Here is a 22746-nt window from a genome sequence, read left to right on the forward strand (position 1 = left end):
CCTGTCAAGGTGTTCCCTCGGACCTTGAAGGAGACTAGGGTTGAAATTGCAGGGGCCCTGGCAGAAATATTTAAAATGTCACTCTCTACAGGTGAGGTGCCGGCGGATTGGAGAGTGGCTCATGTTGTTCCGTTGTTTAAAAAAGGATCGAAAAGTAATCCGGGAAATTATAGGCCGGTAAGTTTAACGACGGTAGTAGGTAAGTTATTAGAGGGAGTACTAAGAGACAGAATCGACAAGTATTTGGACAGACAGGGACTTATTAGGGAGAGTCAACATGGCTTTGTGCGTGGTAGGTCATTTTTGACCAATCTATTGGAGTTTTTCGAGGAGGTTACCAGGAAAGTGGATGAAGGGAAGGCAGTGGATATTGTCTACATGGACTTCAGTAAGGCCTTTGACAAGGTCCCGCATGGGAGGTTAGTTAGGAAAATTCAGTCTCTAGGTATACATGGAGAGGTGGTAAATTGGATTAGACATTGGCTCAATGGAAGAAGCCAAAGAGTGGTAGTAGAGAATTGCTTCTCCGAGTGGAGGCCTGCGACTAGTGGTGTGCCACAGGGATCAGTGCTGGGTCCATTGTTATTTGTCATCTATATCAATGATCTGGATGATAATGTGGTAAATTGGATCAGCAAATTTGCTGATGATACAAAGATTGGAGGTGTAGTAGACAGTGAGGAAAATTTTCAGAGCCTGCAGAGGGACTTGACCAACTGGACGAATGGGCTGAAAAATGGCAGATGGAGTTTAATACAGACAAGTGTGAGGTATTGCACGTTGGAAGGACAAACCAAGGTAGAACATAGAGGGTTAATGGTAAGGCACTGAGGAGTGCAGCAGAACAGAAGGATCTGGGAATACAGATACAAAATTCCCCAAAAGTGGTGTCACAGGTTGATAGGGTCGTAAAGAGAGCTTTTGGTACATTGACCTTTATTAATCAAAGTATTGAGCATAAGAGCTGGAATGTTATGATGAGGTTGTATGAGGCATTGGTGAGGCCGAATCTGGAGTATTGTGTTCAATTTTGGTCACCAAATTACAGGAAGGATATAAATAAGATTGAAAGAGTGCAGAGAAGGTTTACAAGGATGTTGCCGGGACTTGATAAACTCAGTTACAGAGAAAGGTTGAATAGGTTAGGACTTTATTCCCTGGAGCGTAGAAGAATGAGGGGGAGATTTGATAGAGGTGTATAAAATTTTGATGGGTATAGATAGAGTGAATGCAAGCAGGCTTTTTCCACTGAGGTAAGGGGAGAAATAAACCAGAGGACATGGGTTAAGGGTGAGGGGGGAAAAGTTTAAAGGGAACATTAGAGGGGGCTTCTTCACACAGAGAGTTGTGGGAGTATGGAATGAGCTGCCAGACGAGGCGGTAAATGCAGATTATTTTTTAACATTTAAGAATAAATTGGACAGATCGTGGATGGGAGTTGCATGGAAGGATATGGTCCGTGTGCAGGTCAGTGGGACTAGGCAGAAAATGGTTCAGCACAACCAAGAAGGGCCAAAAGGCCTGTTTCTGTGCCGTAGTGTTTTTCTATGGTTTCCATGGTTTCTATGAAACCAAGCGGACTCCGACTGAATGATCGAGGACCCCGAATTAAATAAAATACACAACAGTAGTCCCGGCAAGTCCGTTAGTTTCAAGGACTCCGCTCCAGGAACGGACTTTCTGGTCAAATCGAACATACAGATTTCTGACCAAAGACACCCCACATCCCAAATATTCTCACCTTGCCCGTTTTCCGTCGGGCAGAAAGCACGAAAGCCCGAAAGAACGTGTCACAGACTCATGGTTAGTTTCAGTCCCGCTGTTTTGTCTACTGAATCGTTTCATAGAACGATGAGGTGTACGTATTACGTCACAAACCACCTCGTTATGATGCCGCCCCTTATTACTTACCTGCACTATGCTTTCCCTTTCGCTATTACAATTTATTTTGCATTCTGTTATTGCTTTCCCTTGTGCGATCTCAATGCGCTGTTGTGATTGATCATGGGGAACAAGGACATGGCAGACTAATTGAATAACTACTTTGGCTCTGTCTTCACCAAGGAGGACATAAATAATCTCCTGAGATAGTAGGGGACAGAGGGTCTAGTGAGATGGAGGAACTCAGGGAAACACATGGTGTTAGGGAAGTGGTGTTAGGTAAATTGAAGGGATTAAAGGCTCCAGAGCCAGATGGTCTGCATTCCAGGGTATTTAAGGAAGTAGCCCAAGAAATAGTGGATTCATTAGTGATAATTTTTCAAAACTCTTTAGGTTCTGGATTAGTTCCTGACGATTACAGGGTGGCTAATGTAACCCCGCTTTTTAGAAAAGGAGGGAGAGAGAAACCGGGGAATTATAGACCGGTTAGCCTGACATCGGTGGTGGGGAGAATGCTAGAGTCAGTTATCAAAGATGTGATAACAGCAAATTTGGAAGGCGCTGAAATCATCGGACAAAGTCAGCATGGATTTGTGAAGGGAAAATCATGTCTGACGAATCTCATAAAATTTTCTGAGGATGTAACTAGCAGAGTGAATAGAGGAGAACTAGTGGATGTGGTATATTTGGATTTTCAAAAGGCTTTTGACAAGGTCCCACACAGTAGATTAATGTGCAAACTTAAAGCACACGGTATTGGGGGTATTATATTGATGTGGATAGAGAAACGTTGGGCAGACAGGCAACAAGGAGTGGGAATAAAAGGGACCTTTTCAGAATGGCAGGCAGTGACTAGTGTGGTACCGCAAGGCTCAGTGCTGGTACCCCAGTTGTTTACAATATATATTAATGATTTAGACGACGGAATTAAATGCAGCATCTCCAAGTTTGCGGATGACACGAAGCTGGGTGGCTGTGTTAGCTGTGAGGAGGATGCTAAGAGGATGCAGGGTGACTTGGATAGGTTAGGTGAGTGGCAAATTCATGGCAGATGCAATTTAATGTGGAAAAATGTGAGGTTACCCACTTTGGTGGCAAGAACAGGAAAACAGATTATTATCTGAATGGTGGCCGATTAGGAAAGGGGGAGGTGCAACGAGAGCTGGGTGTCATTGTACACCAGTCATTGAAAGTGGGTATGCAGGTACAGCAGGCAATGAAAAAGGCGAATGGTATGCTGGCATTCTTAGCAAGAGGATTCGAGTACAGGAGCAGGGAGGTACTACTGCAGTTATACAAGGCCTTGGTGAGACCACACCTGGGGTATTGTGTGCAGTTTTGATCCCGTAATCTGAAGAAAGACATTCTTGCCATAGAGGTAGTACAAAGAAGGTTCACCAGATTGATTCCTGGGATGGCGGGACTTCCATATGAAGAAAGATCGGATCGACTAGGTTTATACTCACTGGAATTTAGAAGATTGAAGGGGGATCTTTTTGAAACGTATAAAATTCTAAAGGGATTGGACAGGCTAGATGCAGGAAGATTGTTCTCGATGTTCCGGAAGTCCAGAATGAGGGGTCACAGTTTAAGGATAAAAGGGAACCCTTTTAGGACCGAGATGAGGAAAAACTTCTTCACACAGAGAGTGGTGAATCTGTGGAATTTTCTGCCACAAGAAATAGTTGAGACCAGCTCATTTGTTATATTTAAGAGGAAGTTAGATATGGCCCTTGTGGCTGAAGGTATCATGGGGTATGGAGAGAAGGCAGGTACAGGGTTCTGGGTTGGATGATCAGCCATGATTATACCGAATGGCGGTGCAGGCTCGAAGGGTCGAATGCCCTACTCATGCACCTATTTTCAATGTTGCTATGTTTCTATGTAATTATTTCATCTCCCTGGACAGTATGAACGGAGAAAGTCTTCACTGTATCTCGGTACATGTGTCTGAAATATAACAGTTTAAATTCCCATCGCGGCCGCAGTAGGGAGCCCCGGCCTTCGTTCAGCGCAGCGTTTTCCAGCTGACAATGAAACACAACAGAAGCAAATCTGCCGGACCATTGGCCGCCAGCCTGTCGGTTAACAGCCGGACGCGCTCACCAATGTGCCGCAGAGACAAGTTTTGTTGAAAGTAGGAATAAATGGTTCAATTCTGCGCTGTAGAACGTGACCAACAGTCGCCTCTGGGCGGGACCCGGTTTTTCACAATCTACATGACTGGTTTTTGCATGAGAGAGTTACGGACAATATCAAACAGAAAATGTTGGACATACACTGTTGTCAGGACTCGAAACTGCGCGAGGAAATCCCAATGGATTCTGGGTGCATTGCGAAACAATTCGGCCACGACTACACACTCCCACTGATTCCCCTTCTGGCATTTATCCAAACGGAAGAAGTGCTTCGCCTGGCCATTCACCTCCTCCCTCACAACATTCAGAGTCCCAAACAGTCCTTCCAGGTGAGGAAACACTTCAGCTGTGAGTTTCTCTGGGCCATATACTGTATCGGATGCTCCCAATACGGCCTGATCTACAATGACGAAACTGAAGATAAATTGGGGAACCATTTTGTCGAGCTACTTTGCTCCATCTGCAACGAGCAGTGCTTCCCAACGGTCAACGATTTTAATTCCACTGCCCATTCCCATTCTGACATGTTGGTCCATGGATTCCTCTACTGCCACGATGAAACCACTCTAGGGATGGAGGAGCAACACTTCATATTCCGTCTGGGTAGCCCTCAACCTGATAGAATGAACATAAATTTATCTAACCCGGTAATTTCTCCATTCTCCTCTCTTTGTTTTAATTCTCCATTCGGGATTCCCTCTTCCGTCTTCGCTGTTCCTCCCATGTCTACCACCTCGCTCTATTTCCCCGCTTCCCCTCCAATCGGATACCTGCTTTTCAACCCTTTTCCTTTTCCATTTCCACCTCTCATTTATTTCCCTTTCCCCACATATCTATCTTACTTCCTCACCTGCCTTCACCTATCGCCCCCAGTTTTCAATACTGCCTTTTCACCAACATATCTACCTTTTGTTCTCACCTGGCTTCACCTATCACCTCCCAGTTTTCAATTTCCCTTTTCCCCAACATATCTACATTGTTTTCCTCACCTGGCTCCACCTATCACCTCCCGGTTTTCAATCTCCAGTTTCCCCAATATATCTACATTCCTTTCGGACCTGACCTCAGTTATCACCTCCCAGTTTTTAATACTCCCCTTCACCAAATTATCTACCTTCATTCCTCACCTGGCCTCACCTATCACCTCCTAGCTTTCAATATCCCCTTTCCCCAACATATCAGCCATCCTTCCTCACCTGGCTTCACCTATCACCTTGTAGCTTCCACTCCTTCTCTTCCTAATCGTTCTTATTTTGGCTTCATCCCACCTCCTTTGAGTACTGATGAAGGAACACGGCCTGACACTTCGATTTTTCATTCCTCTCCATAGATGCTGACTGACATGCTGAGATCCTCTAGACCATTGCCTTTGACTCAGATTTTTCCCCCTCCTTTCATTACCATGGTCTGCCGTGCTGGACATTCCCCACGGTTTTGTTTTTCATATAACATAGAAACAAAAGTCCCGATGATAACAGTCACAGTCACTCACTTGGTCTCACCAGATCCGCGGCTTTTCTTTTTGCCCGATCACGTTCGCCCACCTTGTCTGAAATGAAAAAAAAACCTTATTTTCTCTCTTCCCCAGTAGTGACGACTGGGTTTCCGCCTGAATCATTAAATTTGTTTCCCTTTGTACAAATATGACAGACGTGCGAGAGCTTGGCAGTGGAGCAGCAAGTCCTTTCTTTATTTAACGTGCACGTTGATGTGAACAAGAAGCGAAACATCCCTGCTCCTGGGTTCATAAAACGACCCGGAGATCACGGTGAGATCTGTGAGGCAGTACCAGCCACGGGCCACTAGAGGGCACCGAGGGACTGGATTCTGTGTGGCAGCGCAGAACACTCACAAATTCAAAGTAAATTCATTGTCAAAGCACAAATATGCTACCATTTTTTTTTTTTGCATTTTCTTGAGTGGATTCACAATAAGTCCGGAGAAACAGAATACAATCAATGAAAGAGTGCACACAAGACGGTCAATCAATGTAGAAAACATAACAGACTGTGAAAATACAGAAACGTAAAGTGATTATCATATATAAGTTTACCAATGGAAGAGCAACACTCCATGGAAAACATCCCCATGATCTGAGCAGACTAGATGTGAAGGAAAAGTGGAACGTTTGGCTCGGAGTTGGAGACCTCTTCCCAGACACAGAGGGGTTCCTTGCAGCAATACAGGGCCAGGTGATCAACACAAAAATGTTATAAATACATAACAAAAGCCCAACAAATTAAAGTCGATAAATGCAGACAATGACAAGGAACACCAGAAACAATCCAACGCATTGCAGGATGGAGTAGCAGTTTAACTCAATCTGATTACTTACACAGGGACAATGAATTGACAAACATCATTCACCAAAATCTTGCTTTAAAGTACAAACTCATAAAAGACGCCATACTTACGGTAAATACAAACCTGTTCTAGATTCGGGTCAGAGTCCTACAAATTATTTTATGGCTGATACATTATTACAGATAGTTCAATCTATAATAACCATCTGGATATATAATATTACTGGATTAAAAGGCAATAACAACGTACATAATCGATATAGCCATTGCAAACACACATAACATACAACAATTAACAAACACAAGAAATATACTGAATTAAAAGAACAAATTTGAAAGACGATCGAGCATGAACAGGGTATACATTGTCCCAATAGTAATATCAACAATTATCATCTCAAAGTCACTACACAATAGCGTTAAACGGTTAGACCAACAAAGCAATATTTCTGCAAATCTCCTGGAAACCATTATACTATACACCACTAGAACAGTCCGAAGTCCGTGGCTATTGAGGAATGAGCGTGCTTCAGTACGCCCGTACTTCAAGTTTTGCTAGCTTGAGCTGAGAAAGTAATAATAATGATAACAAAACAAATAATGTCGATAGCATGAAATGTCGAGTTTGAAAGTGAGTCAGTGTTGGTGTGAGTGAAATTGAGAGAATTTATCCCTCTGGTTCAAGTGGCGATTACATAAATATAAACATGAAATACATTGGTGCCTTGTAAGAGTTTCTGCTGGTTTGATCGTCGATGTAAAATATTTTAAGTTTATGCCAACATAAATGTAAGCAAGACAGGTCGTGGTAGTGTTCTGTTTCCCATATGTTGATATTTTTTAAACGAATGTACTAGGGACAGCACGGAGCGCACAAAACGGACAGCAAAGGCTACTGGATCAAAAGAGTCCTTGGATGGGCTGGAACCACCAACATTTCGGATAACAGCCGTACGCACTGACCCATTGCATAGTAGATGCCACCTGAATAAAAGCAAACCACATGGACAATTCCCCTGGTTTTGGAGGCGGCGAACAGAGATCGATGTTTCGACTGGCTTTTTACTATCTGTATCCGTGGGAGGGATCAGGGAGTCAAAACCGATATAATCACGTAGTCGGCAGGATTCGAACCTGCGCAGGGAAACCCCAATGGATTTCTAGTCCATCGCCTTAACCACTCGGCCACGACTACAAGTTCTTCAGAGTTAGAGTCAAATGTTGGAGTCAGATAAGCAGGGTTGATCCTGAACATAGAACATAGAACATAGAATAGTACAGCACAGTACAGGCCCTTCGGCCCACAATGTTGTGCCGACCCTCAAACTCTGCCTCCCATAAAAGCCCCCACCTTAAATTCCTCCATATACCTGTCTAGTAGTCTCTTAAACTTCACTAGTGTATCTGCATCCACCACTGACTCAGGCAGTGCATTCCACGCACCAACCACTCTCTGAGTAAAAAATCTTCCTCTAATATCCCCCTTGAACTTCCCACCCCTTACCTTAAAGTCATGTCCTCTTGTATTGAGCAGTGGTGCCCTGGGGAAGAGGCGCTGGCTATCGACTCTATCTATTTCTCTTATTATCTTGTACAGCTCTATCATGTCTCCTCTCATCCTCCCTCTCTCCAAAGAGTAAAGCCTTATCTCCCTTAACCTTTGAACATAATGCATACTTTGTAAACCAGACAGCCTCCTGGTAAATCTCCTCTGTACCATTTCCAATGCTTCCACATCCTTCCTATAGTGAGACGAACAGAACTGTACACAGTACTCCAAGTGTAGCCTAACCAGAGTTTTAAAGAGCTGCATCATTACATCACGACTCTTAAACTCTATCCCTCGACTTCTGAAAGCTAACACACCACAAGCTTTCTTAACTACCCTATCCACCTGTGAGGCAACTTTCAGGGATCTGTGGACATGTACCCCGAGATCCCTCTGCTCCTCCACACTACCATGTATCCTGCCATTTACTTTGTACTTTGCCTTGGAGTTTGTCCTTCTAAGGTGTACCACCTCACACTTCTCCGGGTTGAACTCCATCTGCCACTTCTCAACCCACTTCTGCATCCTAACAATATCTCTCTGCAATCTTTGACAATCCTCTACACTATCTACAACACCACCAACCTTTGTGCCGTCTGCAAACTTGGCAACCCACCCTTCTTCCCCCACGTCCAGGTTGTTAATAAAAATCACGAAAAGTAGAGGTTCCAGAACAGATCCTTCTGGGACACCACTAGTCACAATCCTCCAATCTGAATGTTCTCCCTCCACCACCACCCCTTTGCCTTCTGCAGGCAAGCCAATTCTGCATCCACCTGGCTAAATTTCCCTGGATCCCATGCCTTCTAACTTTCTGAATAAGCCTACTCCCTCATCTATATGCCTGGTCACCTTCTCAAAGAAGTCTATCAGGCTTGTTAGACATGATCTGCCCTTCACAAAGCCATGCTGACTGTCCCTGATCAGACCATGATTCTCTAAATGCCTATAGATCCTCTCTCTAAGAATCTTTTCGAACACTTTCCGAGCACAGACGTAAGGCTCACTGGTCTATAATTACCCGGACTATCCCTACTACCTTTTTTGAACAAGGGGACAACATTCGCCTCCCTCCAATCCTCGGGTACCATTCCCGTGGACAACGAGGACATAAGGATCCTAGCTAGAGGCTCAGCAATCTCCAAAGTTGAAAGATTAAACTAAATTTATTACCGAAGTATATACTCGTAACCACATGAGCATCCACCGTAAATACAATGAAACACAATAGAATCAATGAAAGACCGCACTCAAGATAGACAGCAGACGAGCAATGTGCAAAAGACTATAAACGATGCAAATACAAGAAAGAACAAACACAATATTAATAATAACTAATCAATAAAGATCGAGAACATGAAATGATTAGTCTTGAAATTGAGTTTATGGGTTGTGGGTACAGGTCAGTGTTGGGTAAATGAAGTTATCCATTCTTCTTCAGGAGTCTGATGGTTGCGGGGTGATGGACCTGTTGATGTGTTACCTCCTCCCTGATGGAGCTGTGTGAAGAGAGTATGACCTGCATGGCCGCGGCCCTCTATTCCATGTGGATGCGCTCAGCGGTGAGGAGGGGCATAACTGTGCTGGACTGGGCTCTATCCATTACGCTTTCTGGGCTTGTCCGTACAAGGACACGGGTCCTCTTGCCACCAGTCAATATACTCTCCGCCACACATCTATTGAAGTCTGTCAAACTTTTAGATGACATGCAGAGCGCTGCCGTGCCTTCTTTGTAACAGGAGGTATGTGCCGGGCCCAGGAGAGAGAATCTGAAATGATGACACTGAGGAAGTTATATTTCCTCCTTCATTCTTCCCTCGCTGCTGCTCCCTCGTCCCTCACCATCCGCACTGCGCTCTCACTTGGATTTTGGCATAGATTCCTTTCTCACTTCTTTCATTTAATTTTGTGAGCTGAGTTTATCACCTCACTCCTATAACGCTACTTCAGTGACAGCTCAACTACCTAAAAATGTTTCCACTGCTTCTTACGCTGTTGTCCGCCAGAGCACCGTCTCTTCAAAGGCATAACACGCTGCCAAGAGGTTATGACCATCGCGTATTTATTGATGTCCACATGCAACGAATATTTAGACAGTTCCTGTGAGGTATTTCCAGGCCTGTTTATTTATATATATCCCCAACCTGTCTTTACACCGTCCTACGTGGGAGAGTTAAAACCTGACTCTTACTGTTTCAGTTACAAAGCTGTGGTGGTGAAATGGAAAACCCGCCCCGCGTGGCAGGGAGGTGCGAAGCATCAGCGATACTCCACATCTCCCCATCTGTCACTCACTGGTCCGGCCGTGATGGTCTGAACATGATACCAACAGGTAATCCCGGTGGAGGAATTGCTGCATTTGAGGTGAGTGCTTGCAGTACATCAACGTCGCGAGTTCCGCTTCACAAGGTGAACTGCGGGTTCAACACTGAAGGAACTCCGGCATTCATTCAATCATCAGGACAGGATTAGGAAGTTAATGGCACCTCGGCTGAAAACGTCTTATTTATTTAAAAATGAGCCTACCAGTGGGATGAATTATCCGTCTGGATAATTAAATAAAGTAAAACACATTTCACGGGCGAAATGGCAGGAACGAGCTGCAAGACGGGATAGAACATAAAAGGCACAGAGATAATAACTGGGTGAGCCAGAAAGAAAGGTGGAGAAAAAGAGAAAGAGAAGAAACAGGGAATAAACAAAAGAAAATAAACTACGTTTGAGTTTGTATACGGGAAAAAGACGAAGTGAATCCGGACATATACAGACACAGAACGAGACCCAGACATGTACAGACACAGGCAGAGACACAGACCATAACATGTACAGACACAGACACTGACTCAGACATATACAGACACAGAACCAGACCCAAACATGTACAAACACAGGCATAAATACATACATACATACACACAAAACATCGTGCAATGTTCACAGTTCAACAGATCCGATCTTTCCTGTAGCAGAGTGGCGCAGCGGAAGCGTGCTGGGCCCATAACCCAGAGGTCGATGGATCGAAACCATCCTCTGCTATAATCTTTGTTGGCGGCAGCGGATATTTATCCTCATGTTTTAAAACACTAAGGTGTCGCATAATGCATCTATAAAAGGAAACGGTATTTCAATTGAAATTCGTCATTTATTCGTGCTCTTTTAATTCTCGTCTCTGTGGTGCAATCGGTGAGCGCGTTCGGCTGTTAACCGAAAGGTTGGTGGTTCAAGCCCACCCAGGGACGGTAGTATTACAGTTGTCTGTTTTTTTCCCCCTCTCTTGTACACGAGAAAATGTGCAGCAGCAATCTATGGAATTAACACACAGTCGATGTTTCAGGCCGAAGCACTTCTACAGGATCATGAAGCAGCCAAGCCTGCTGAGTTCCTCCAGCAGTTTGTGTGTGTTGCTTGGATTTCCATCACCTACACATCTTCTCGTTTGTGATTCAACTTCTGCACTGTGAAGTCTCTTCCATGGAATTGAATTGAATTGACTATTAATTACCTCCTTCACACACATGAGGAGTAAAAACCTTTACGTTACGTCTCCGTTTAAATGTGCAATGTACAATTTATAGTAATATGCAATAAATATTACTATATTTATTACAGTCAATATAACGTATAATACGAATGTATCAGCGTGAATTAATCAGTCTGATGGGCTGGTGGAAGAAGCTGTCACGGAGCCTGTAGGTCTTGGCTTTTATGCTGCGGTACTGTTTCCCAGATGGTAGCAGCTGGAACAGTTTGAGATTCGGGTCACTCGGGTCCTCAACAATCCTTCGGATCATTTTTACAAACCTGTCTCTGTAAATGTCCTGAATAGTGGGAAGTTCACATCTACAGATGCGCTGGGCTGTCCGCACCACTCTCTGCAGAGTCCTGTGATTGAGGGAAGTACAGTTCCCATACCAGGCAGAGATGCAGCCAGTCAGGATGCTCTCAATTCTGTGCCTGTAGAAAGTCCTTAGGATTTGGGGACCCATACCAAATTTCATCAACTGTCTGGGGTGAAAGAGGCGCTGCTGTGCCTTTTTCACCACGCCGCCGGTATTTACAGACCTCGTGAGATCCTCGCTGATGTGTATGCCGAGTAACTTTCACCCTCTCAACCCCAGATCCATTGATGTCAATAGGGGATGCGTACTCTGAAGAAGTTTGAATCTTCTTTTCGACGGGAGTTCAGAGAAACCCTCTCTCAATGCTTCCCGGTTCTAATATGTGTTTTTCATTCATTTTGGTTTCCTCGATCATCCTACATGAGGGACCAACCCCATCGTACATTAGGGATCCATCTCATCCATTAGAGTGAATTTCACTCATAACAAATTGCTCATGAATTAGAGTTTAGCGTTCATAGCGCTTGGTGAGAGTTTTTCTTTTTTTATCCGGAAAGCGCACAATCTGCAATGGCCGGGAATAGAACCCGCGTGAACTTCTTGGGAAGCAGCTATGCTCACCACTATACCACCATCTCCCCATGATACAAACCGGTTTCGGTTACTGAATGGTCTCTGGTGCTATAAGATTCTGTAACTCGATTCTCAGTGTCTGAGCTGTTTTCTGAAGGATCGTTCCTCACTCTGTTGCAGTTCCTGTACCGACCACTGGATGTCGCGACGTTCCGACAGACCGGAGAAACACAGCGCCTGGGATCCGACTGAAGGGAGAATGGAACCGAGTGATTCGAAGGGGTACAGATGGTTTCCTGCTTTACGTATCAGTAAATGGAAAACAAATCCTAATTATAAATATCCGTTCAAACAACACGCAGTTAGACGTTAATGGGATCCCTTCTTTTGCCCAGTCCTTGAACTCAGTAAGTGACAGAATCATTTTCCCCCGGGATCAATAAAGTATGACTATGACTAAAAATTCTGAGACACGTCCAGCCACACAGTGAAGAGAGGATGGGTAAAATGCGGCAGCTCTACGCTCAGCAAACAGACATCGGAGTGACTCTATCAGTTCTCCTACACACTGACATCCGTGTGACAGATTCCATACTCTTGTTTATTCCTCGTTAGTTCAGTGGTTAGTATGCGTGCCTGTCACGCGGGAGACCGAGGTTCAACTCGCGACGAGGAGACCGTTTTCCTGCTTCAAATGAATACGGGATTCGAATATGGGACAATCTAGTGTGCAAATAGCCCAAAACTGGAGAGTTTCCCGAGAAGAAGGGACGTTCATCGCTTTGTTTCACTTTTCCCTCACTACGTCTGTATCTCAAGGCCGTTTGATGTTACACTCAATGACCGAATGGGTCACTCCGAAACATTATACAGGAACTACTGCTGTGAGATATGAACTCCCGCACTTTCCCACCACCCGTGCCGACTCTCTCTGTTTGTCTGGTTGACTGTGTGGGAAGACAGGCAAAGGAACAACTGAAACACTTTGGAGAGAACGATACCATGAACTTGTGTACCGCAGGGTTTAAAGCCACCTGCCCCTCCCGCAACACTGGACCATCCGAACAGAAGCTCAAAGAGTGAACTTGGGGGAAGGTACGATTGAGTTTTGTGATGTAATTGCAACACGTGAGCATCCGCTTCGTTTCTCCGCCCCTAGGCCTGATTGACAGCAAAATACATGAAAATGGTTCGAGTTGCTGACTGGCTCAGGGGCAGTAGCGGTTGATTGCGCTGGCTGTGAACCTGTGCGGATAATGGGAAATAATGTAAGTTCAGATGGCGGGGGGAAGTGTCTGGAAAAGGAACAGGAAATGAATGGTCCTGGTGAGTGCGGTAGGAGGTTGGAATGAAGTTGGGTCTAGATCTGCAAAACGGAAAAGGTAACACAATATTGGAATGATTTCAAGTGATTTGAGAGGATACAGAAAAAAATAAAGAAGACTTCAAGGTATTATTTAAATTTGACCTGGAACAGCCTTCTTTTATCAATCCTATTGAATTACCGCAGCAACACACAAAATGCTGGAGGAACTCAACAGCATCTATGGAAAAGGGTTCAGTCGACATTTCGGGCGAGGCCATTCATCAGTCCTGAGTTCCTCCAGCATTTCATGTGTGTAGCTTGGATTTCCAGCATCTGCACGTTTTCTCGTTTGAAATTAACTGAAGTGTTGTTAACTACTTTAGGGAATATAGATTGTGCGCAAAGCTTACGGGGAGGTGATGTGCTAATCGTTAAGATAAGAAACTGTGAGAAGGCATTATATTTGAAGACTTTATATGGTTAAAATGATATATATGTTGCCTAATGAAAATAGAGGTATCAGGGGTGTTAGAACAGGTGTTCTGGTGGAGATTTCGATAAAGAAATTAAGAAGGTAAAGAGATTACAAGTGCAAACACGAGGATATCTGCAGATGCTGGAAATTCAAGCAACACACACAAAAAATGCTGGTGGACGCAGCAGGCCAGGCCGCATCTATAGGCCGAGTCCTGAAACGTCGACTGTACCTCTTCCTGTAGATGCTGCCCAGCCTGCTGCGTTCACCAGCATTTTGTGTGTGTGTTGCAGAGATTACAGGTACTTTGAAATGGAGAAAAGATGGACAGTTTAACTGCATTGATATGCTTTGATGAGGTGAAGCTTTCTAATAAAGTTAATCTGGGGTATTTTAATTATAACGCACGAGCTCATATTCCACCTCTGCTTGGATGACACAAAGTCAGAGATTTGGGCATGTTGTGGCAGTATGTCATGGGAAACTAAGGTGTAGTTAGTGTTGTGGGAAACTAAGTATGAAGATTGTGAAGGTGTAAAGTTTGATTGGTGTAACTGTAGAGGAGAACGTAGTGCAGCTTAACAGGATGTGAAGTACTTAAGAAAGCAGCTGGTTGAACAGGTTAAAGTACAGTTAGGTGTGTCTTAAGCAGAGGCCTTGCAGAAAAGTTAAACCGAATGTTGATCAAATACAACCAGTCAGACAGAATGCGGAGTCAGCGGCGAAATGTCACATTGCATGTCCATTACTAAAGATACTTTACTAGTCAATAAAATGAAGTTTGTGATATTTATACAGGATGTGGCGAATTATACTGGTCAGTCATCTAGTTGTACTGAGAAAAATATAAGTATTGTGAAAGCTGCTGAAAAGTATCTAGGTATAACTGGTGTTATGTGGGAAACTGTAAAAGAAGCTCTGATGGGTGGGGTATCTGTATTTCAGTCTCTTTGTGCAGGTACAAAATGGGGTTAAGAATATTGCAGTGGAATGAGAGTAATCAAGACATTAAGAAGTTTATTTCTGATTCATCAAATTCACCCAATATGAAACCGGGCTGTTACCACATTTCCTTTGCAGGAAATTATATTATAATACGGCGTGATAGGTTAGGTGGTAGAGGGGGTGGTGTTGCAAGTTTAATAAGGAAAGGGATAGGACACAGAGTTGTGGATGTGAATGAAGTGCATGGGCTGTTTGTAGTAGAAGCACTTGATTCAACAGGTAGGGGTGTTAAAGTGGTAAAACTCCTGTGGAGCGCTTTTGATTGATATGTTGGAAAGCATATATCGCTCTAGCTCACTAAGGGTTGTATAGTGTGGGGATTTTTGGGCACAGTTCATTGTGGGGTCATTCATGGAGTTGTTTGATTGTAGAAGAATTTTTAGGTATTTCCAATCTTGTGTGCCTTAATCATTGAAGGGGTAAGAAATGTAATATTCCTAATAGTCTGAAAACTGCTGTAAATTTAACTCCAGTTTCAAACATTCTGGCTGGAGTGACTGAATGAGATGTTATGAGTGAGGAGACAATGGGGAGTGATTACTTTCCTATATTTATAAGTTTAGGTTTGGAGTTATATAGGGGGCAGGAGACTGATTTTAGGAGGTGGAATTTTGATGAAGCAAACTGGGAGAATGTTGAGGATGATATGGGTTTCCGCAATGAATTGTTATGTCACATTATTCATCAAACTGCTGTGGAAGTGATGCCTGTTAAAAATGACATTAATAGGAGGAAGACTGCACCTTGGTGGATGGGGGAGTGTGCAGAGGGAATTAGGGAGAGAAATAAGGTGTTTGAGAGAGTTGAGAATTATCACTCTCCGAGTGACCTTATTAAGTATGAAAGGGTATAAGCTGTGGTGAGGAAAGTGGTGAAGGTTGTGAAAGAGGTTTACTGGAGGTCATCTTGTGATAGTATTGAACAGGATATTAAACTTGGAGATGCTTGCGGAATGATTAAGAAAATCGGGGGGTGGGGTTCATCGGGTTAATAAGATTCCAGTATTGATTAAAGAAGGTGATTGTTACTGAAATAGGGAAGGTTGAGTTACTGGCGTGGTCATTTGCTGCAATTCATAATCAATATAATTTAAGTGAAGAACCTACGCGATGTCGGGATGAGGTTTTAAGTGAATAGTCTGATGTGCTGGAAGCCAGATGTAACAATGATAGTATTAGTGATGTAGATTTTCTTTGTGTGAATTTAAGAAAGCTATTAACAGTACAAGTCAGATGGCTCCGGGAAAGGATGATATATGTATTGTATGTTTAAACAGATAGCTTACAACTCATAAGATAATACTAACATTTTTGAATCATCTTCCCTCCTCAGAGAAAATGGTAGTGCCTGTTCCGAAACCTGGAAATCTCCGCAGGATCCTTCCAGTAAGAGAAAAACATCAGTAACATCCCATCTCAGTTCGGTAAACTTATGGAACATATGGTAATAGAGCAATTGAATTATATTTTGGAAAAGAGAGGTGATGTAGCATTTTATCAGTGCGGATTTTGGAAACGTAGAATGACATTGGATCTAGTTTTATGTTTAGAAGATGATAAAAGGAAAGCATAGGTAAATAAAGTGTCATGGTTCCGTTTGGCTGTTCTCCTTTAACTCTCCTTTCTCCCTGATTATGCTCTAATTTCAGCCAGTAGATTTCCAATTGCTGCTAGTTTACTTAATTACGGTACTCCTGGTTTGCATCAGAGACTGTGAAATAAGTACGATGGCGTCACTACACAGGTTGCCAGTTTGTTGGTCCATTCTTGTGTAATACTTCGTTCTCTTGTCCGATTAGAACCGTTAGTTCTAAGTTTTGTTCCAAGTTCAGCTCTAGTTTCCAGATAGTCCCTGTAAATCCCGTCTCCTTGTCAAGATTCCTCCGGTTAGCTGTTCTACGTTCACGTCTACGCCAGCATCCGCAACTCAGTCGAGGTGCCGGTCTCCTGCGCATGGGTTCTCCTCAGTGGCTCCATGTAACAGAAAAAAAATTGACCATAATCCTCTGCAACAAACCCTCTTCATACAAACATTAAACAAGTCAACAAATTCAAATATCTTGGCAGCCTAATAACAAGTAATGGCAGGTGCGACACAGATATCAAATACAGAACAGCAATGGCGAGCGAAGCTTCCCAAAAATGAAGACCATATTAACAGACAGAAACATACTACATTTCTTTTAAATAACTGGCTTAAGCCAAGAATGGATTTATTTTAAAGGTAGCCTCGGTAGACTTAACTTAAATAAAGGATGTAAATTGATTTTAATTAATGCTATTAGTGCGTGGAGCGGCACTTGATGTTGTGGCCATTACAGAGTCTTGGATGGTGCAGGAGCAGGCATGGCTACTTCAAGTGCCAGGCTTCAGATGTTTCAGAAAGGACAGGGAGGGAGGCAAAAGAGGTGGGGGCGTGGCACTGTTGATCAGGGTTAGTGTTACGGCTTCAGAAAAGGAGTAAGTCATAGAGAGGCTGTCTGCGGAGTCTCTGTGAGTGGAAGTTAGGAATAGGAAGGGATCAATAATTCTACTGGGTGTTTTTATGAGCCAGCCAATAGTAACAGGGACATTGAGGAGCCGATTCGGAGAAAGATTCGACAAGGCTGTATTATTAACAGGGTTGTTGCGGTGGGAGAGTTTAATTTCCTAAATATTGATTGGCATCTCCTAAGATTGAGGAGTTAAATGGGGTGGAGTTTGTTCGGTGCGTTCAGCAAGCTTTTTTGACACAATAAGTAAATAGCCGACAAGAGGAAAGGCTGTACTTTTTTCTGGTATTGGGAAATGAGTCTGGTCAGTTGTCAGGTCTCTCTGTGGGGGAGCGTTTTGGACATAGTGATCAAAATTGCATTTCCTTTACCATAGCACTGGAGAGAGATAGGAAGAGACAGGTTCGGGAAACTTTTAATTGGAGTAAGGGGAAACATGAGTCTATCAGGCAGGAACTTGGAAGCATCAAATTGGAAACAGATGTTCTCAGGGAAACGTTCGGAAGAAATGTGGCAAATGCTCAGGGGATATTTGTGTGGGGTTCTGTACAGGTATTTTTCAATCAGACAGGGAAAGGATGGTAGGGTACAGGAACCGTAGTGTACAAATGCTGTTGTAAATCTAGTCAAGAAGAAAAGAACAGCTTACGATTTTTATTTTTTAAAGTAGGTAATGATATAGGTCTAGAAGATTATAAGGCTAGCAAGAAAGAGCTTAATACTGAAATTAAGAGCGGACTGAAAATCTTGAGCATGTAGATATTAAGGAAGAGGATGTGCTGGAGTTGTTGGAAAGCACCAAGTTGGATAGGTGACTGGGACTGGACAGGATGTACCCAAGGCTACTGTGAGAAGCGAGGGAGGGGATTTCTGAACCTCTGGCGATGAATTTTGCATCATCAATGAGGACGGGAGAGGCTCTGGTGCATTGGTGGGTTGCAGATGTTGTTCCCGTATTCCGGAAAGTGAGTAGAGATAGCCCAGGAAGTTATAGATCAGTGAGTCTTACTTCAGTGGTTGGTAAGTTGATGGAGAAGGTCCTGAGATACAGGATTTATGAACATTTGGAGAGGCATAATATGATTAGGAATAGTCAGCATGGCTTTGTCAAATACAGGTTGTGCCTTACGAGCCTGATTGAACACTGATGAAGGTAGAACCACAGATGTAGTATATACGGATTTCAGCATGGCGTTTGATAAGGTACCCCACGCAAGGCTTATTGAAAAAGTACGGAGGCAAGGTATCCAAGGGGACATTGCTTTGTTGATGCAGAACTCACCTGCCCATAGAAGGCAAAGAGTGGTTGTAGATGGGTCATATTCTGCATGGAGGTCGGTGACCAGTGGTGTGCCTCAGGAATCTGTTCTGAGACACCTACTCTTCGTGATTTTAATAAAAGACCTGGAGGAGGAAGTGGAGGGAGGGTTAGTAAATTTGCTGATGACTCAGAAGTTGGGGAGTTGTGGGTAACGTGGAGGGCTGTCAGAGGTTACAACGGGGCATTGATAGGATGCAAAACTGAGCTGAATAGTGGCAGATGGAGTTCAACCCAGATAAGTGTGAAGTGGTTCGTTTTGGTAGGTCAATATGGTGGCAGTATATAGCATTAATGGCAAGACTCAGGGCAGTGTGGAGGATCAGAGGGATCTTGGGGACACTCAAAGCTGTAACGCAGATTGACTCTGTGGTTAAGAAGGTATACGGTGCATGGCCTTCACCACTCGTGAGATTGAGTTTAAGCCGAGAGGTAATATTGCAGCTATATAGGACCCTGGTCGGACCCTATCTGGAGTACTGTGCTTAATTATGGTCATCCCACTACAGGAAGGACTTGGAAACCATAGAAAGGGGTGCAGAGGATATTTACAAAGATGTTACCTGGATTGGGCAGCAAGCCTTATGAGAATAGGTTGAGTGAACTCGGCCTTTTCACCTTGGAGCGACGGAGGATGTGAGGTGACCTGATAGAGTTGTACAAGATAATGAGAGACATTGGTCGTGCGGATAGTCAGAGACTTTCTCCCAGGGCTGAAATGGCTAGCACAAGAGGGCATAGTTTTAAGGTGCTTCATATTAGGTACAGAGGAGATGTCACGGTTAAGTTTTTTCATGCAGAGAGTGGTGAGTGCGTGGAATCGGTTACCGGCGTTGGTGGTGGAGGCGGAAATGATAGGGTCTTTTAAGAGACTCCTAGATAGGTGCTTGGAGCTCAGAAAAAATACAGGGATATGGGTAAGCCTAGGTATTTCTAAGGAAAGGACAGGCTTGGCACAGCATTGTGGGTCGAAGGGCCTCTATTGTGCTGAAGGTTTTCTATGCTTCTATGTTTCTATATACAACATGAAAATCTATATTGACAATGTGAAATCGTGAAGTAAATAAAAGACATAAGCTAAAGCAACTTATTTGCCAAAACTGATCTTCCAGATATGAAGACAAAACATTAAATATATCTTGAACTTTGCTTGTTTCGGGAAACTCATTGCAAAAGAAGAAAGTTTCCTTGAGTGTCTCAATAATTTACAAATTTTACCAATGCTATTTATTGGAGAAATCTGTTGAATCATCAACCTGGATGGAGGAGCTCGTGTTTTCCAGTTTATCACAGAATAACCTCTTCAGCATCAAGTGGAATGTCATTAATACGTCGACTTATCGTACTGCTTGAGAGTGAAACCTTTTCAATTTATCGTTGTCCATCCTGTCCTAGCGTTTAACGCACTATTATTTTACTTTCTGGCATTATTAGGTTCCCAGCAAATCTGTGATTTTTTCCTTTTCTGACTAATAAGTTCCGCTACTAAATAACTTGCTTCCTGAAGTTTCTTACTGACTGTGATTCAAATAACAAAATCTTTACTCTGTTTTGAGATTCCGACAGCCGTTTAAAACAATCACTACTTTTGCGTATCATATGGCCGAGAGTTGTAGGAAAGTGTTTTTTTTTTCAGTTTTTCTGGAGCCATTGCTGCATTTGTAAGCTGTTTGTCACAGTCTAGGCACAATTGAACAGGACGACTTTAATTACGTGCGCATGTAAATCCCATTGATCAGAAGCTTTCATTGTAAAGACAGAGATCTTTCTGTGACCATTGTTGCACTAGTACACTAAAATGACTCAGAGCACTGTACCGTCAGACATGTCTGTAAAATACAGGAGTTAACAAAATATAAAAGAAAACGACAAAACAAATAACTAAACGATAAACTGCAAAATACTAAAATTAACAATACAAATCGCTTCTAACCTGCACGTTTTGCCATGTTTACAGCAACAGCAAAGCGGCAGGCCAGAAGCTGAGCGTATTATCCCGTCTTTAGAATGAAAATTTCACTCCCATGCCCTAACGATCGTCCACTTCCAAAAGCCAGTCGCTGGCGCGTGAATGGACACTGGGAGGGGGAGTCTAACGTCAGAGCCCAAATTGGGCAAATCCAATCCGTGCAATACAGTGCTCGCCAATTATTAATGGCTTTCCCTTTCTCGCATCAAAAACTGGAACGCATTCAAGCAAATAAACACGGCGCTACTGCGCACTACCATACTGGCCTTTTTAATCACCATCTCTCGATGAGCCCTAGACTTCTACGAAGCCCCGGTAAGAAAGCTTGGTCAAAACAAGCATGGCCGGGAAGATTATTATTTATAAAATGTAAAAGATAAGCAACGTCTACATTCAGAATTGCCCGCTCGAGATGAAACGAATTCACGAATCCTTCTCTGAATTCATTCGTCTGCTCTTCACTAGTTGGCCAGTAAAGTCAATTCAGGTTCATCTAGAGCGGATAATATCTAAATATAAACTCTAAATAAGTAATAGACAATAGGGATGACCCTGGAAATTGTAAAACAGTGACTCTTGCATTAATAGAGGCTGAACTATTGGAGAGGATTATTAGAGGTAAGGTTGATGAGTAGTTGGGGAGGCATAATGAAGGGCAATCATATCACTTTGAGAGGGGCAGGTCGTGCCTTACACACCTGAATGCCGTTCTGGGGAGATAACAAAACAAATTCATGAGGGTAGTGCGATGGAGTGAGACGTTGGCAAGAATTCTCTTAATAGTCTCATCCAGAAGCTCAGAAACTGGGATCGATGTAAACTTGACTCCCTGAATTTTGCATTACCTTACGCAAAGAGTAAGGGACTGGCAGTAGATGGAGCGTTTCCAAGAAGTCTGTTCTGAAACCCTGCTCTTTCCGATTTTTGTAAATGACTGAAAGAGACAGTGGATGGGTGGGCTGATAAGTTTCAGGTGGGGGCACCACATCGCGCAACGGTTACCGTGATGACATTCCAGCTTCTCTCAGGCTGGAGCTGAAGGGAGGAAAGAGGATGTTGAGAGTGAATGAGTGAGAACAATGGAGAGAGAGAGCGAGAGAGTGAGAGAGTGAGAGAAAGCGAGAGAGAGACAGAGAGTGCGTATTCAGTTCCTATTGCCTTATTATAGAACTCACGTGGAAGCTTCAGACAGGGCGTAGGGAGTATTCACCTAGATATGTCTTAATTAGAGAACATGTACAATGAGAAAAAAAGTTCAGAAAGCTCACTTTTGCTATTGGGAACTATGGTGAATGGGAGGAGATTGATGGAGTTGTGCAAGATTAAGAAAAAAAAGACAGGTAGTGTCGTTGCCCAGGGCCTTTTATCCAGGGAGACGGTGGCTAACACGAGAGGACATACCTTTCAGGTAACTGGAGGGAATTACAGGGAAGGGGCTGCCAGAATCAGTTTATTGTTTGTTTTTTTTTTTTTTTTTTACAGGCAGAGCGTTTTGAACGCCCTGCCATTGTGGCGTTGTAAGGAAATGGTTAACTGTGATTACTCATGTTCTTATGCTGAAATAAAATGGAAGCATGTAAGACCCAACAATGTTAGATTGAAGCCGGATTACTTTGGGAAAATACAAAACAACCAGTTCACAACATTTTGTTTTTCAGATTCTCAAGGAATTGCAGGTTTGCAGTCATAATAGTTGAGGTGATGATAAACGTGTGTGTCTGGGCTGAAACTCATAGGAGATCGGGTGAGAGAAGCTCGTACTACAAAGATGGAAATGTACAACTCTAAGGGGATTTGAACGGCGCAGAAACAGGCACCTTCTTTGCTACAAGGTGGGAAGAGAGTTTTGTCTTAGATTGGAGCTGAAGTAGGAAAGTGAAAGAGGACAGCGAAAGAACG

General features: G+C 43.4%; 1 protein-coding gene and 2 non-coding genes across 3 annotated transcripts in view; 2 read left to right on the forward strand and 1 right to left on the reverse strand.

The window, feature by feature from the left end:
- LOC140189004 (uncharacterized) overlaps nucleotides 1-22746 on the forward strand; it is a 580675-nt gene that overhangs the window by 491465 nt on the left and 66464 nt on the right. The gene's annotated exons all lie outside the window — the stretch shown is intronic.
- trnas-aga (transfer RNA serine (anticodon AGA)) lies at nucleotides 7436-7517 on the reverse strand. Its single transcript has one exon. It is a non-coding gene; the product is annotated as a tRNA-Ser (tRNA).
- trnam-cau (transfer RNA methionine (anticodon CAU)) lies at nucleotides 10836-10907 on the forward strand. Its single transcript has one exon. It is a non-coding gene; the product is annotated as a tRNA-Met (tRNA).

This window comes from Mobula birostris, chromosome 28 (assembly GCF_030028105.1).
Source record: "Mobula birostris isolate sMobBir1 chromosome 28, sMobBir1.hap1, whole genome shotgun sequence".
Classification (NCBI taxonomy): domain Eukaryota; kingdom Metazoa; phylum Chordata; class Chondrichthyes; order Myliobatiformes; family Myliobatidae; genus Mobula; species Mobula birostris.